The sequence below is a fragment of the Lepisma saccharinum genome, unplaced genomic scaffold, assembly GCF_977018435.1.
Source record: "Lepisma saccharinum unplaced genomic scaffold, izLepSacc3.1 HAP1_SCAFFOLD_173, whole genome shotgun sequence".
In the NCBI taxonomy this organism is placed as follows: Eukaryota; Metazoa; Arthropoda; class Insecta; order Zygentoma; family Lepismatidae; genus Lepisma; species Lepisma saccharinum.
The window spans coordinates 83,793-100,517 of record NW_028142974.1 but is presented as its reverse complement, the minus strand read 5'-3'; the positions used below and the strand labels follow the sequence as shown (position 1 = coordinate 100,517).

Here is a 16,725-nt window from a genome sequence, read left to right as displayed (position 1 = left end):
GTAGTATAAAATTCCCTATTACTGGAACAAAAAAGTATGACCCCCTCAGACTGGTTTTGGCTACACTTAAAACTATGTCAAGATGCCTATATAAGCTTATTGCCTACAGTGTGCTACTCTGTCGAATCCAAGAATTTAGTAAAAAAGCCCTCGGGGATTGCCCGTTAAAAGTATGACCCCCCTCAGATTGATTTGGCTACACGTACAAAAAGCTGCATCTGTCAGACTGTTGTCCATAGGATCGTAAAAAATATGCCCCTCTTGGCACTGTTTTGGCCACACTTAAAAGTAGGCCAAGATGCTCGAATGAGCTTATTGCCTTTAGTGTAATACTCTGTCAAGTGTAATTTTATTAGCTACCAAGCACACTGCTGAACCCAACTGACATTTTTATTAAGTATATAGTTTTTGATTTGCGCCCCGAAAATTTTTATATAAAAATACCAAAACCAAAAATAGTAATACACTAAGTATACACACTAAGTATACATATTAAGTATACACACTAAGTATACACACTAAGTATACAAAGCACACTGCTGAAGCCAACTGATATTTTTTATTAAGTATATAGTTTTTGATTTGAGCCCCAAGAAATTATATATAAATACCAAAAAGAAAACGCCAAATCAAAAATATCGTAATCAATGCGATAAGAATATATCTAGCCCCAATTGGGCTAAGAACCAACGTAATTGTGATCCTGAGAAACACAAAATGCCCACTAAAATATGTCCAAAATGCCATAGAAAATTTTGCAAGGCATACTTTAATAGGCATATAGGCGCTTCTTCTGCACAGGCATAAACAGTGCTCCCACAGCCATCTACCTCTGGTCTAAAAAGAAAGCTTGTTACATACGATAATACTAGACTGGCAAAGCGACCAGGCAATGGACCCATTCAGAGTAGTTTTGACGGTCAACTAAGGGATTACCGTTTCGTATCAGAGCCAAGATGTGATATTAAGAATTTTTTGAACAGTAAAAATCCTGATACGCTAGCTATTCTAAATGCACAAAATGGCTCTTATAAGCTATATCTTACATTGTATACTGAATATAAGAAACCAAACAGTACAAAATTTACACATCCGCACATAACAGAAACTGTAACTGTATACTCAAATACAAACTTAGACGAAATACTAAGCAGGTTGATAGAGCAATTGCTTATCAAACATTCTGAGTTTGCTGCTAAAGAATCAGAATGGAGTCTTCGTGGATCCCCACACAGGCTCTACGTTAATATTTCTGAATTCAGACCTCTACAAGGTTCTACATATCTGCCTTTACTGACAATATCAAAAACAAAAAAGCTGTTGTCAACGTAGCTAATAACGACCAGAAATGCTTTTCGTGGTGTATTTTGGCTGCTTTGTTTCCAGTTTTAGATAATCCACAGCGAATAAATTTTTATAAACAGCACGAACATGATTTTGATGATGCTATGGATGGCTTAGAATATCCAATGGCTGTCGAGAATATCGATAAATTTGAAAAAAGGGCCAAAGATAGCAATGGTATGCCTTGATCTATTAATGTATTTATTTGTTCTGCTAGTCGTGGCGATTGCTTGATAGAACCTCTTAGAATCAGCAACCTTCATGATGACTCTGGTGTCCCGATTGATCGTTAACGATTTTCTAGGCTTAGAGACGTATATAAACAACCATGAAACGACCAATCGTTGACGAGTAGTATATGTATACCACATGATAAAATGCTTCTCTTATCGTCATGTGGGTCCAGACCAACCGTTCTTACAATATTTGTATTCAACAAGTAATCCACACTCTGGATTCTACATTCTGATGTTCTGATTGTACTACATGATTTGAGACAATCTTCGTAATCTTCAAATTTGAGCTCTTTGTCTACAGTTACTCTACCAATGCCCTTGGCTTTTTTGGTGACAACACCACTGGATGTTTCAAACCTGTACATCTTGTCTCTTAACAACAACAAATCCTACAATAACATCGCCAAGTGTCTCGTCTTTTAATTTACCATACACCTTTCTGTTGTGGGGTTGAATATTCAGATGGCCAGGCAATTCGCTAGTATCGAAATATTCAAGCAATGCAGGCTGTGCTATATATTTATATATATAATATGTCTGAATATCAAGGATAAAGCTATCCGTGTCCATATACATCAGTTTTACCCAATCACCATAAAAAGGCTTAAGCACATCGTAATAAAGCACCAGCATATGTAATTTGGCCAATTCTAATAATACAGCCCCTACATAAATAGGCTTATCAAATTTGATATTAGCTTTTTTCATGTTGAAGAGTTCCAGATTGTCATCATAAATTCTTCTGTAGTTGAATTTAGGCTTTGTTAACAATTTTTTGCTTTGGCTGGGGTCGGTAACCAACTTGACATCTGTATGTTTTCTGACATTTTCTATGGTTTTACCATACACCGAAATGACCATCAATTTGAACAAGGTCTTATCAAATTGGAGTACCGCAAGTGTTCGAAGCTCGGTGTTTGTATCAATGTATGGCTTCAACCACCTTGATTGCCTGAACCTTAAGACTTTGCCAACCTTGGTTACTTTAACACCGTGACGCATCAGGATCTGGAGGTTCTTGTATTATATGCCAAAACCCTGTTTTGGCTCCAGAGTCATCATCAGCTTCTTCTGTTTAGAGTCAGGTGGACACTTGACCTCAGGTATTGGCGGCAGATCAGAAAACCGGGTGTGTAAATTATCAGGAATTGCCAGATCCACCTCTAAGAACACGCCATAGTCACTGTCATCAAAGTCTTGAAGATCCTTAATATTAAAATCTTCAACCCACTCAAGCCCTGCATATGGCAGTTTATCCATCATCGCATAACCATACAGGCTGTTGGCATCCAAATAAAATATATAGTTCGATGGTCGTGCAGGATCATAATCGGGGACATACTTGTTGTTGGCTTTGCTATATCTTTGAGAACATTGTACCATGCCACTTCTATACATTGTTCGATGAACAGATACATGTCCTGGTCCTGGATCAGATCCAATTTTATTTTAGTGTTCAGAAACATCGCAGACCATGCTAGGCCTGGAGCACTGTAAAAATAGATCGGGTCAAGGTAATAATCTTGTATTGAGGTTGCTCTAAATGACTCAATGGCATCGGCTAAGAGCCTCACCTCGAATGCCAAATAGTATTTATGATAATCAACAAGATTCTGACAATTTAAGTTGGTCCACATGAACTGGGCATGGCGATAATCGTCATCGGTGATTCCTGATGCTCTGAGTTTGCAGTAGAACGCTTCTTGCGGTGGCAAAGCTCTCTCGTCAAATTTATAGAAAATTCGGTAACATAATCATATGGATATATACCCTTATGCCTAATGAATTTCAGGTCCAAATTTGGAAATGTGTCAGATGTAATTTAGAATTGGGCATCAGATAATTGACTGGCCAGAGTAGCAAGGCTAGCCGACAAAAATCTATATGAATCTAGAAATATTAGGTATGTGGGCCTGCAATTAACACTGATTATTTTGCTAATAGCTATATACTTTTCGTCATTTTCTGCTAAAATATTTATGTCTTGCTTCTTAAACACGTCGTATCTGATCAGATGATGAAAATCATAATTAGATGCAACGTGGCAAAATATCGGGACAAATTTTGGTCTCTGGATCTTAATATTACAGCTACTACACAAAGCCTTTTATATCGACCGTCCGTATGGCAATGATGACACACCTTGATATTTGTATCCGAAAATTCAGAATTGCATACCGGGCATTTTTCTGTACTGTTGAAATCTTCGATTTGATTCTCTGTTAAAGGTAGCATAGGTTCTGATTTTAACAAAATATTGAAGGCTATGCTATGGCACACATTTTCTATTTTATGATGCACAAATTTTTTAACAGCATCTGGTCCCCTGTATAAGTATGATTTACTAATAACACCATCCTGTAAAACCACATAACAAAAACTAGAAGGTTCGTGTGGCTGATACGCTGTACTTAGGCTGCAGAAAGCAAGCGGCTTGAAGTTTGATTCCAAATCACAGACTATGTATGCTGGGTGCCGCAACAACGCTTCGAATTTTTTTGAATTTGGCATTTTCGCTTGGTTTAGGAATAGCCATATGAACAGGTTTATGGTTGCCACAGTATTTTAAATGTTCAGCCAAATTGTTTTTATCAATTTCGGTATTATTTTCATAAACACCATATACTTTTTTCGACCATCAAATACAGTAAAACATCTTCGACACACCTTGCATATTGTATTGGTTTTGCCTAGTTGTTTTCTAACTAAAGCAGGAAGATTGCGTATCAGAGTGTAATGGTATGTGCCGTCTCTATCAATTAAGAGCAGATCGAACGGGACAGCAGAGTCATCATCAAGGTTGCTGATTCTAAGATGGTCTTTCAAGCAATCACCATAACTAGCAGAACAAATAAATACATTAATAGATAAATGCATACCATTGCTATCTTTGGGCCCTTTTTCGAATTTATTGATTTTCTTGAATCGATATTTATCGATATTCTGGACAAACATTGGATATTCGAAGCCATCCATAGCATCATCAAAATCATGTTCATGCTGTTTATAATAACTTATTCGCTGTGGATTATCTAAAACTGGAAACAAAGCAGCCAAAATACTCCACAAAAAGCATTTCTGGTCGGTATTATATACGTTGACAACAGCTTCTTTGTTTTTGATATTGTCAGGTAAAGGCAGATATGTAGAACCTTGTAGAGGTCTGAATTCAGAAATATTAACGTAGAGCCTGAGTGGGGATCCACGAAGACTCCATCCTGATTCTTTAGCAGCAAACTCAGAATGTTTGATATGAAATTGGTCTATCAACCTGCTTAGTATTTCGTCCAAGTTTGATTGAGTATACAGGTACAGTTTCTGTTATGTGCAGGTGTGTAAATTTTGTACGGTTTGGTTTCTTATATTAAGTATACAATGTAAGAGATAGCTTATAAGAGCGATTTTGTGCATTTAGAATAGCTAGCGCAGCAGGATTTTTACTGTTCAAAAAATTCTTAATATCACATCTTGGCTCTGATACGAAACGGTAATCCCTTAGTTGACCGTCAAAACTACTCTGAATGGGTCCATTGCCTGGTCGCTTTGCCAGTCTAGTATTATCGTATGTAACAAGCTTTCTTTTTAGACCAGATGTAGATGGCTGTGGGGGCACTGATGATGCCTGTGCTGAACAAGCGCCTATATGCCTATAGAAGTATTCCTTGCAAAATTTTCTATGGCATTTTGGACATATTTTAGTGAGCATTTTGCGTTTCTCAGGATCACAATTACGTTGGTTCTTAGCCCAATTGGGGCTAGATATATTCTTATCGCATTGATTACAATATTTTTGATTTGGTATTTTTTGTTTTGGTATTTATATATAATTTCTTGGGGCTCAAATCAAAAACTATATACTTAATAAAAAAATATCAGTTGGCTTCAGCAGTGTGCTTTGTATACTTAGTGTGTATAATTAGTGTGTACACTTAGTATGTATACTTAGTGTGTTACTATTTTTGGTTTTTGTATTTATATATAATTTTTTGGGGCTCAAATCAAAAACTATTTACTTAATAAAAATATCAGTTGGGTTCAGCAGTGTGCTTTGTAGTTAATAAGATTACACTTGACAGAGTATTACACTAAAGGCAATAAGCTCATACGAGCATCTTGGCCTAGTTTTAAATGTGGCCAAAACAGTGCCAAGAGGGGCATATTTTTTACGATCCTATGAACAACAATCTGACAGATGCAGGTTTTTGTACGTGTAGCCAAATCAGTCTGAGGGGGGTTCTACTTTTTCGGGAAATCCCCTAGTTCTTTTACCTAAATTCTTGGATTCGACAGAGTAGCACACTGTAGACAATAAGCTTATATAAGCATCTTGACATAGTTTTAAGTGTAGCGAAAACCAGTCTGAGTGGGGTCATACTTTGTTCCAGTACTTTGTACTTTGTACTTTGTACTTTTCTGTTCCAGTAATAGGACATTTTATAGTACTATTACGACAGCGTGTCTACCGAAAGTAACTTTCCTCTCATCTTTACACTTGATCTGCCCCTCCTCCTTAAACAGAGGTTCATTGTTCATCATAATCCCCACAAAATATTTTTGTTGAATACATAATAAGTTATGTTTATTTCAATGAAATACCATCTTAAACTCTCCATATCTTTTTATTGTTCGATTTTCGAAAAAAATAGTTAGCACATTGATTGGTTAAATGTAGTAAATTAAATTATCTAAATATGCACATAAATAGTGTGTGTGAGTGGGTTTATAAAACTCACAATTTGAGTATTTCACACAAGTTGTTCCACAACTTAAGAAAAAGATAGAAAATTCAATCTTGGCAAACCAAATAACATGCTCCAGCCACATGACAGATTCTGTTTCGCGAGACTTCACAGAAACCTAGCTAGAAATTCTTAAGCTGAGGGCAATAACATAATACGGTTTTTCTTTTAACGAACTCATACCCCCCCCCCCCGCCCACGTTTTCTTGGGGTAAATATATTTTAGTAACATAACAATAATTAAGTGGATTTTTTATCTTCAGTGCAAATGTAACTTGTTAAAGTAAAATTTTCCTGTCACATGAGGTTAGAAATGCGGATTAGATATATTTTTGTTCTAAATGATACATTCGCTTTAAATTAAGCAGTATACTAACCAAAGCATTATATCTTAAGAAGTGATGTTATTAATTAACATCAAGAATATCGCTTATGTCTTGTAATGCAGATATAGTATAAAACTTCACATTCACTTCAGTAATGCGCCAAACAAGCATTGAAGCAACACAAAAGTGCGAGCGAAGCGAGCAAGAAAATTTGTACATCCATTTCTTTGCAGGCTTTCAAGAATATTAATTTAATGGGGTTTCAATACATTCTTACGATCCCGAGATATTTAGTCTTTTCCAGCTTCTCTTGGCACGTTCCGGGTCGAAAACATGTGGATATCATATCGCTGATCTGTATTTAATGTTCGAACTCTCTCTCCACTACAGAAATTTCTTGATAATCTAAAATTTAACACTTTATCAAGAGCTTCCTATGTCCCCCTTTAAATTTAATACTAAATCCTTCCACAAAAATTTCCATGCCAATTTCAGACTTACTGTTGATATTGCCTCCTCCAAAAAAGGAATTCCCATTCTCCACACCAGAATTTTCGCAACAGTATAAGAAAATAGTAATACCCAAGAATTGGATACCCCCTCAATTTAATGCTCAATCTCCCTCTAACTAAAATACCCGCGATAATCTAAGATCTAGAGTAGGATACTGTCCCCCCAACGTTTAATTCAGAATCCCCCTAGAACCCACGTGTAAAATAAGGCCTAATATTTTGGAGGTGGATATTTCTCCCACCCCCTCTCTTCGAGAATACCCTTAAATACTTTATTTTTTCATCTAATGGATTAAATTTGGTGCATTTAAGGTGTAAAGTTTTTTGCATATATTTTGGAAAAATATATAAATGTTGAATTTTATATTATTTGAAGAGGAAAAAAATCCCCCCCTGGTCGGATGTTGTATTTTGACCCATGCCTTCACATCGAATTTAATGTCTTCCACGTCCTGGAAATGCTTCTGTCCACGAAGGTTGTTTTTGAGAGGGGCAACGAAATGTAGGCCATATGGATCTAAATCAAAACTGCAAGGGGTTTGGGGTATTACTGACCACCGCATTTTGACAATGGCCTGTAACAACCCTCTATTTGCAAGAACTGAATTACAGCTCTTTGTTCTTCTCTGTAATGCATGTTGTTTATTGAGTTATCTGCAAATAAAAAAAACTGTGTGCATTAATATATCATATTACATGTGTGTGAAGTTTAATTGTAATCCGATAACAATATGAGGAGTTATTAAGGTGAAGGCATTAATTTATCGTCGACACCGTTTGCACTACATTATGGAACGGTGTATAGTGTAGTGTATTGTCACGTGGTACGGTTTAACCAGTCAAATGAATATATAAAGTAGCAAACGGGTATTTGTCGTATCCTCTGAACTCGAATACTGTATTTCATGCGTACAGCGTATATTTGGTTGAACACAATTTCTTTGTTCCAATCTCACTTGGGATGTGTACCCGCACTACATATGGTGTCAAAAATGGATTATGGATTACAATATAGCATATTGCAGAATCTGTATTGTAACTAAATCTTTTGTTAACATTGTTTCTGGTGTGCTTTCATTTTAATATCAATGTATACAACTGGTCACAACAAAAAAGGTAAAAAAGGTAAAGTACTCCCCTGTGCTTAGCACCACGCCATGAAGGCGTATAGGTTGTGCGAGGGTAACGCCCCACACTTTCCTGATTCGGTCGTGAGTGGGGGTGATGTGCTCAGCACCACGCCCCTGGCCGCCTTTACCCCCAGGTATTCCACCAGGGACCCATATTATTCGACACTGGGTGGGCGCCTGGGCCGCTTCCAACGTTAGAAAAGTTCCCGGATTTGAACCGGCCGGGAATCGAACCCGGGACCTTTAGCATGGTAGTCAGACGCATTACCAACTGAGCCATCACGGCCACTGGTCACAACAAACAATAATAATTTTTGCGTTTATTTTTCTGTTTAGGTGAATCCAGAAACAGGCTGGAGTCCGATATTTCATCAACTAGACATATAAACATCAATTGACACAAATCATATGAGTAACAGATATTGTCTAATTCTATCTAGATATGACTTGTGTGGTTCTATATATTGCATAGTTGTTTATAGGGTAGTAATACGCTGGGATTGGTGATTTTAAGTTAGTCATTTCTGTGACTATCCCTTCCTCTGTGACAATAATCGGTGTCTCAGAACTACGAAGACTAAATTTGGTAGACAGCTACATATGTTTTTAAGACACAATTAAAACATTTCTTATTGGACACAAATAGTTAGTACCTTAGTGCAAGCTTATACACTTTAGTGAAAAATTGAATACCGTTAAGTGGAGAAAATCACTGAGGACCCTAATTCACATTAATATTTCAAATCCCTAACTACTGTAATACAGTCAGGAATATAAAAGTGTGTGTGTGTGTTGTTGTTGTATGCTCGTGAGTATAGGTTAGACTTCTATTCCCATATGCATTTCTCTCTTTTTCTTCTTTTTTTGTAATTTCTCTTTGTAATTTTTTCATTGTTTCAAATATTTAACTTTTTATGTATTGGTTTAATATTGTTTTCTAATTTTCATATGTTAAATTTCGCTGTAAAATGGTTAAGTCGTAGAAAAGGCTACAAAATCTTAACTTCGCCATGATAAATAAGACGCAATAAAATAAATAAATAAATAAATTCGGAGCAATAAATTAAGTCGTGAAAGACAGCAATTGATCAAAAGTGACTTGTCTACATTTCGGAAATTAACAAATACAAAGATCTACTATTTTTCGAAAATGAGGATTAAGGAACATACGTGTGACATAATTTATGTCGCATAAATTACATACACCTGTCTGTCTGTCTTGGATAGTGAAATAATAGATAGTTAACAATTAATCAATTTTTAATGCTGCCATATATTCCAAACTATGAAGCTTAAAACTTGGTGAGTTCAGAGAACAATGAAGTGAAATCACACACGATTCACCTATTCATGTATCTTGTCTAGTTAGTTCACAATAGAAGCTTCTTGATACAGTCTGAGTACTCAAAACATAATACAAAATGAGGAACTACTTGTTTGTTTCTCATTAGTTAGTCTCCATAGAGACTAACTAGCTCAAATTTGTCCATATTTATTATTTGAGAGTAAAAGTTGAATCATTTTGTACCTTTTTACGGGTTTTCATGTATGCATATTTTTACATATGCTTTCACCTAGACAGAGACTTCAGGTATTATTGGTATAAAAATTAGCATCCATGCTAGGTGTTATGGAAAGGACAAATTATTAATATAAATGACTGAGGGAACGACGAAAATGAAATAACTATACTAAACTTGTCATCCTACGACGATTCATTTCTAATAGTCCTTCATTCTTGTTTATACAAACGCATATACACGTGCGCGTATATATATGTTAAATGATGAACTAGAAATGAGTATATTTTTTCTCAGAATGGTGGTAGAGGTGTATCATTTTAAAAAATAATTCTGAAAATGTATGCTTCGACTATGGAATATACCCCTACCATCCCTCTGAGAAAGAATGATTCTGTTCACTGCATTCATTGTAACACTGAAAATCTAGGAAATATAATGCAACTGGAAAGTTGATTGTTGAGGACGAATAGCGTAAATATTTCTAAACATTCTGTCAAGGAAAAGCATGTCAATGTGTATAGTTTTGAAATACAGAAACTTGCAACGTCACCCGGTTATACACCAGCCATCACAAAGTTAGTCCGCTACTCCTTTAGTCGGGAACATGAGAATCTGCAAATCATCAGGGCTTGATGGGTAGAAATGAAACACAACACTGTTTTCAAAGTTAAAACGCAGTTTTATGTATATTTCATAATCACTTACCAGTAAAACACTAGAACATTCAATACTAACGTTGGGCAATTCCCTCACATATAGCGAAAGTCAAAGGACATAATTAATTGCTTACTTTCAACTTATCGGCAAGAAAAAAACTCGAAAACCCAAAATCTATACTTGAATTCTCTTTGTATCCCAGTTCTTATTGATTCTTCATCTTCACCTGTTTTCCAAACTCAAGTCTGTCGTCAGGTGAGAAACATTCAGGTGGGTTCTTTCCTCTGCTGAGATGTTAAAGTGACGTCAACACGAACAGATTTTGACGTATTTATAAATATATATAAAAGTTCCAACTACAACTGTATCAATCTAACTATAATTGTCTGTGACAGCTTGCACATTATTTGAAGTAACAAACATTTTAAAAATCTTAACTTCTTACAAATATAAAACCTTAAACTTTCATGTTCGTTACAATTGCCCCTCATCCGGGGAAATTTTTGATGAAATTGTAATTTACAAGTTCTGAAAAAAAAATTGAGTACATAAAGAACATTGAAATATAGTTTATCTTGACAATTGAATGACTCAATTTTGGCTTCTCTTCATTTGACAACAGCTCAGAAGGGGCGTAGTTTACAGTGTCCAGAACAGAATGTAATCCAGGATAGTTAATCAGCCAATAAGCAGTGAAATAAGGCAATGATTGGTTCCATGATGGTTTAATAGAACAGTAGGCTTCCATATATCTAGTTTCTTCTCCAGAAAGACTTTGTAGAAAACGGTATAGGGTTAGATAAGCGGTGAACTAAATCACTACTTTCCTATAGCACTTCAAACTCAACACTCTTCTTGCTTCTGTGCTTCTAGAATAATGCCTTCAAATTCCACAGCAGCACTATATTCCTGCTTATAGGAATCAATCCAAATATTTACTATATGGACATTCTGTGAGATGTCTACGGATTTATACATTCCGATTATATCCTCATCCTGGACCTTTCGGATGTACCGCACTAAATATATATCTGGAAAATCCTCCTACATTTGATCAGGAGTGGTAATAAACAACATATCAACTGCATTTTTCTTAATACTTATTTCTGCCTGGTGCAGTTTTTAGAAAAAGCATACGAAAGAGGAAGTCAGAACCAAAACCTTCTTAAATGAATACTTTGGTGCTAAAATTCGGACCACCGATTTCCAGTTCTACTTGTCTACAAACTAACACTCTCTTCTTGAATCTTACGGAAAATATACCAGTTTTACATTCGGAATTTTTTTTTCACTTGACTGCCTGAAGATACATTTTCGGTCAGCAAAAATAACCTACATATTATTCTTGTATTTTTCGTCCCTTCGAGTTTATTTGCCTTAACGAATAGGAGGCACTTAGAAAAAGGTCGACGTTTGTTTGACATGATTGAGATCGCTGGTTGTGCAGAAACCCTCTAGTAGTCTCCACTGCTTTTTCCTGCTCTGAGGCAACGTCATGTGTTGGTGAGAAAGCACCACAATTATCGCCTCTAAGTTGTGGAGAGTACTGTCTAGGCGGACAAGGGCTACGTCGTTCTTCGTAACGCCATCGGCCTGGAGAGTTTTGCCTTTGTTCTGGAAGAGACCTGTAGGAGTTTCTCTGTCTTTCGTTCTGATCTCGGTTGAAACCTCTCCTGCCTAACCCTCTGTTGAATCTTCGAGGACGTGAGAAATTTCCTTCACGACTCTCTGAATCCGTCTTGATATTCCGGATCTTAAAACTTTTATTCCCTGCAGCATCTTTATTCTTGGAGTCGTCTCTATGCTTCCAGGCATCAGGGTCATCATAAATATCAAAGTCTTTTAAAAAGTGCGTCAACTCATCCACCGTTCGCGGAACATGTTCCAGGCAAAGGTTCCGAATGCGATACGGCAACTGTCCAATGATCAAAGGCTGTAGGAGTTTCTCTGTCTTTCGTTCTGATCTTGGTTGAAACCTCTCCTGCCTAATCCTCTGTTGAATCTTCGAGGACGTGAGAAATTTCCTTCACGACTCTTTACACTTTCGTCTACCTTTTCAGTGACTTTAATACTAAGGTTTTCTCTCTCTCCTCTGAATGCTCTCTACCTGTTCAAGTTTGTGTTGAGAGAATAGAGCCTGTAACTTTGACATTAGTTTTATATCTTCCTGTAACCTCATTTCTTCCTTGTTTTCAATAAATGCACGGAAAATATCTAAGTCTTCTTTTCTCTTTCTCTCTTCCTCCTCTTACTCTTTCCTTCTCTTTTCTTCTTCTTCCTCTTTCTCTTTTCTTCTTACTCTTCTTTTCCTTCTTTCTCCTTTCCTCTTCCTCCTCTTTCTCTTTTCTTCTCTTTTCTTATTCTTTCTCTTTCCTTCTCTTTTCTTCTTTATCGTCTTTCTCTTTCCTTCTCTTTTCTTCTATAGACTCAACTATCAGTTTAAACTCCATCATCTCCTTTTTTTGAACTTTCTCTATCTGGGCCATCTCTTTCTTACGCTGTTTCTCCTCCTCCTTTTCTTTCTGGTTTCGTTCTGCTTTATCTTTCATCAACCAATCAAATAGCCATTGATCTGTTGAGGGTTTGGTAGGAACGCTGGTTTCTGGTTCTGTTTCTGGTGCTGACACGCATGATGTGCATCGCATCTCTTTATTTGATACCGACGTTAATTCCTGCCCATCACAACTACTATGAAACCTCTGCAAACATTGGCAACTTTGGAAGAATTCCCCGTCATTGGTAAGATCATCACAGCATCCAAACTTGGTTTCTGCATCCATTGTCGTTCTGCCTCTGCTTCGCAGATTCCTTTCTGTTGCGTCTTACTCCATTCTACTACACCGTCTATGGCTCTTCCCAGTTAATACCTTCACTTCACTATCACACTTTTACCTTCGTGAATTCCAAGGACTATCACTATCACCTTCGTGAATTCTATGGACGAACACTTTCAGTATGCACTAAATCGGGCATCACGTTTGAATTGATAGGATAATTTGCACTCGAGCTCCCACGATTGTACCAAAATAATTATGCTCTCAGCCCCACGTTGGTGTGCCAAAATAACTATCCAACGTCCCCCGGTTGTACACCAGTCATCACAAAGTTAGTCCGCTACTCCTTAAGTCGGGAACATGAGAATCTGCAAATCATCAGGGCTTGATGGGTAGAAAAGAAACACAACACTGTTTTCAAAGTTAAAATGCAGTTTTATAATCGCGTATATTTCATAATCACTTACCAGTAAAACACTAGAACATTCAATACTAACGTTGGGCAATTCCCTTACATATAGCGAAAGTCAAAGATCATAATTAATTGCTTACTTTCAACTTATCGGCAAGAAAAATACTCGAAAACCCAAAATCTATACTTGAATTCTCTCCGTTTCCCAGTTCTTATTGATTCTTCACCTTCACCTGTTTTCCAAACTCAGTCTGTCGTCAGGTGAGAAACATTCAGGTGGGTTCACTCCTCTGCTAACATGAGAAAGTGACGTCAACACGAACAGATTTTGACGTATTTATAAACATATATAAAAGTTCCAACTACAACTGTATCAATCTAACTATAATTGTCTGTGACAGTTTGCACATTATTTGAAGTAACAAACATTTTAAAAATCTTAACTTCATACAAATATAAAATCTTAAACTCTCAGGTTCGTTTCAAACTTAATGTGAATATCTCGAAGTGTTTTGATATTGATAGGCACTCAATATTATGGTTGTCTAACTTTTTGAAACACGGTGTATATTCTCAAATTAAATTTCAATTTTTCAATTCTCCCTCTAGTTCCGCTACCTAAGTGCAGTAAGTAAAATTTCCGTCATAGATTTGATATTTTTATGTTATAATTTATTGTGAATTTTCCCACTTTTTTCTATAAGAGTTTAATTGATAGAAGACACTTATTGAAGATTCCTTGGTACATATAAGGAAGAAATGGCTACGCGAATGTGTAAGCAAACTGATCAGGAAGAGGTTGATGTCAAGTTACATACGAGTAGGTACTTATGTACGTAATAAACATCTGAAATTTAGAGGAATCACCTTAACAAGAATTCTTGATTATCCTATACAGTATAAACATTATAGATAAGGTATGTGATTATGATCTACTACCGGCTGAATTAACATACATTAGCACAAGGTTACGACGACGTTAAAGAAGTTAATTAGAAAATGAATTGAATTCCAATGCTTTATTATAATTCACTTTAAACTCATGATTTACGAAATATTTAAATATTTATGCATTGTTTATAAATTTAAACCATTTTAATAATTTTGTATTACAAATCAATTAATTAATTAAATTAATTATTCTGAAAAGATTGGTTATTTCAAGTGGTTTACTTAATTAGAGGTATCGAGTATAAATCCTTCTTCCAGATAGGCTCAAACTTAGAAAAATTAATACGTTGCTTTCAAAACTCTTATTTCGTAAAGATCTATTATAAAATTTGAATGTCCTTAGGTACAATTTCAATGCAGAAGTGAATATACGGGTGTATCCGAAGTCCCTTATCACCCCTTGTAAAATCCGCAGTGATGTATTTTCATGGAATTTGATATGGCCGATACAAAATAGCCCTAGGGGGACACCTTTTGGAGTATGTCACGTGGACGACCGCCATCATGGTTTCGTCATCTTGAATTCAACTTTTTAATTAAAATGATAGGTGGGTCATCTGATACATGACCATAGGCTAGAATTTCGTCAGGATGTCAAATCTGAAATCAGATTTTATGTAACTGCATTTGGTCAAAAGTTATTGGCAACTGAAAATGACGTTTACCTGGTACAGAATGTGCTCCACATGTTGTCCGTGCTGGTCAATGCACGTGTGCAGGCGCTTCTACCAATGTCTGTGGACAGCGAGCAAGGTATCTGGTGAAATTTGCTCAAAGGTAGTCATGATACGTTTTTCCAGCTGAGGAAGATCACGAATTTTCACATCATACACCAAAGCCTTAACGTGTCCCTAAACATAGAAATCCATTGGAGTTAGGTCTGTTGATCGGGCAGGCCATTCAGCTGGCCCACGTCGTCCAACCCATGCCCCAGGAAATTGTTCATCCAGGTACTGACGCACCTGGACGCCATAATTGAGAGGCGTACCATCTTGTTGAAAAAAACCTGGGAAATGTACCATCTTTCGACATCAGAGCCGGCAGTATCTGTTCCTGTAGCATCCCCAGGTATCATTCCACATTTAAATTTCCTTGAATGAAAAAAGGACCGATTATCCGTGTTCCCCAAATGCCTGCCCACACCATAATTTTGCCTGCAGCGGTCATTTTGAAGGAATCTGTCCATGCGGGGTTGTCAGTCGACCAATAGCGCATGTTTTGCCTATTCACCTCCCCATTTACATAGAAGTTCATCGGAATGGAGTATCTGCATAGCGACGTTTGGATTTAGCTGTAATTGCGCGATAGCAGTAGTGGAAACGTATTGGTTCTATGCCACCGTTGTAGGTATGGCTAGTATTTAACCTCAGTTGTGACATATTTTGATGATTTTGATGATTTTTTTATGGATTTTATTGCGTTCGACGATGTTCTAGCCCTATTTTTTGCTCAATCTTATTTTTGGAACCTCACCTTTGTAGGTATGCCATGATCTTACGTAATATAACTTAACCTATTCACTTTTTTACAGCCTTTTACGATTTAAAATAACCTACAAAGTGTAAAAATGCTTGTTTCTATGTTATCCTTGTAGGTGGGCCTAGTATTTAACCTCAGTTGTGACATATTTTGATGATTTTGATGTATTTGTTGTTGATTTTATAGCATTTGATGATGTTCTAGCCCTATTTTTTGCTCAATCTTATTTTGGGACCTTATGTTTGTAGGTGTGGCCCTCAATGTAAATGCCTACGATGTATTTCGGGTCCTTATTTTTTTTTGTAGGTGCGGGCACTCAGCGTAAACGGCTACGATGTATTTTTTTATGATGTGTGAGCCCCCCCTTTCACAATGTATGTCGTGGCAATAGGTTCAATGCCTCCACTACTTTTGGAGGGTCCACAGTGGGTGGGCTCGCAGTGTTGCCTACTTACTCCACAAAAATTTCACCATATGATATTTCACAGGCGAAGCTAACCTACAAATAGAAGTTTCCACAGTGGGGGGCTCGCAGTTATAGAACTCGTCGAGCAATAGCAGATAAAGCAAGAATTTGTTTCCTACAGCCCATAGTTAATGAATTACAAAACATCTTACAAATTACATCTTGAAATTTTAATC

The 16,725-nt window shown here is 36.6% G+C and overlaps 1 long non-coding RNA gene across 1 annotated transcript in view; it reads left to right on the top strand.

Moving 5' to 3' along the window:
- The window catches only part of LOC145982452 (uncharacterized), a 36,747-nt gene extending 22,467 nt beyond the window's left edge, over positions 1–14,280 (top strand). The window contains exon 5 of the long non-coding RNA XR_014441056.1: positions 14,263–14,280. This is a non-coding gene — a long non-coding RNA (uncharacterized LOC145982452). The remainder of the gene's footprint in view (positions 1–14,262) is intronic.
- The last annotated feature ends 2,445 nt before the right edge of the window (positions 14,281–16,725 follow it).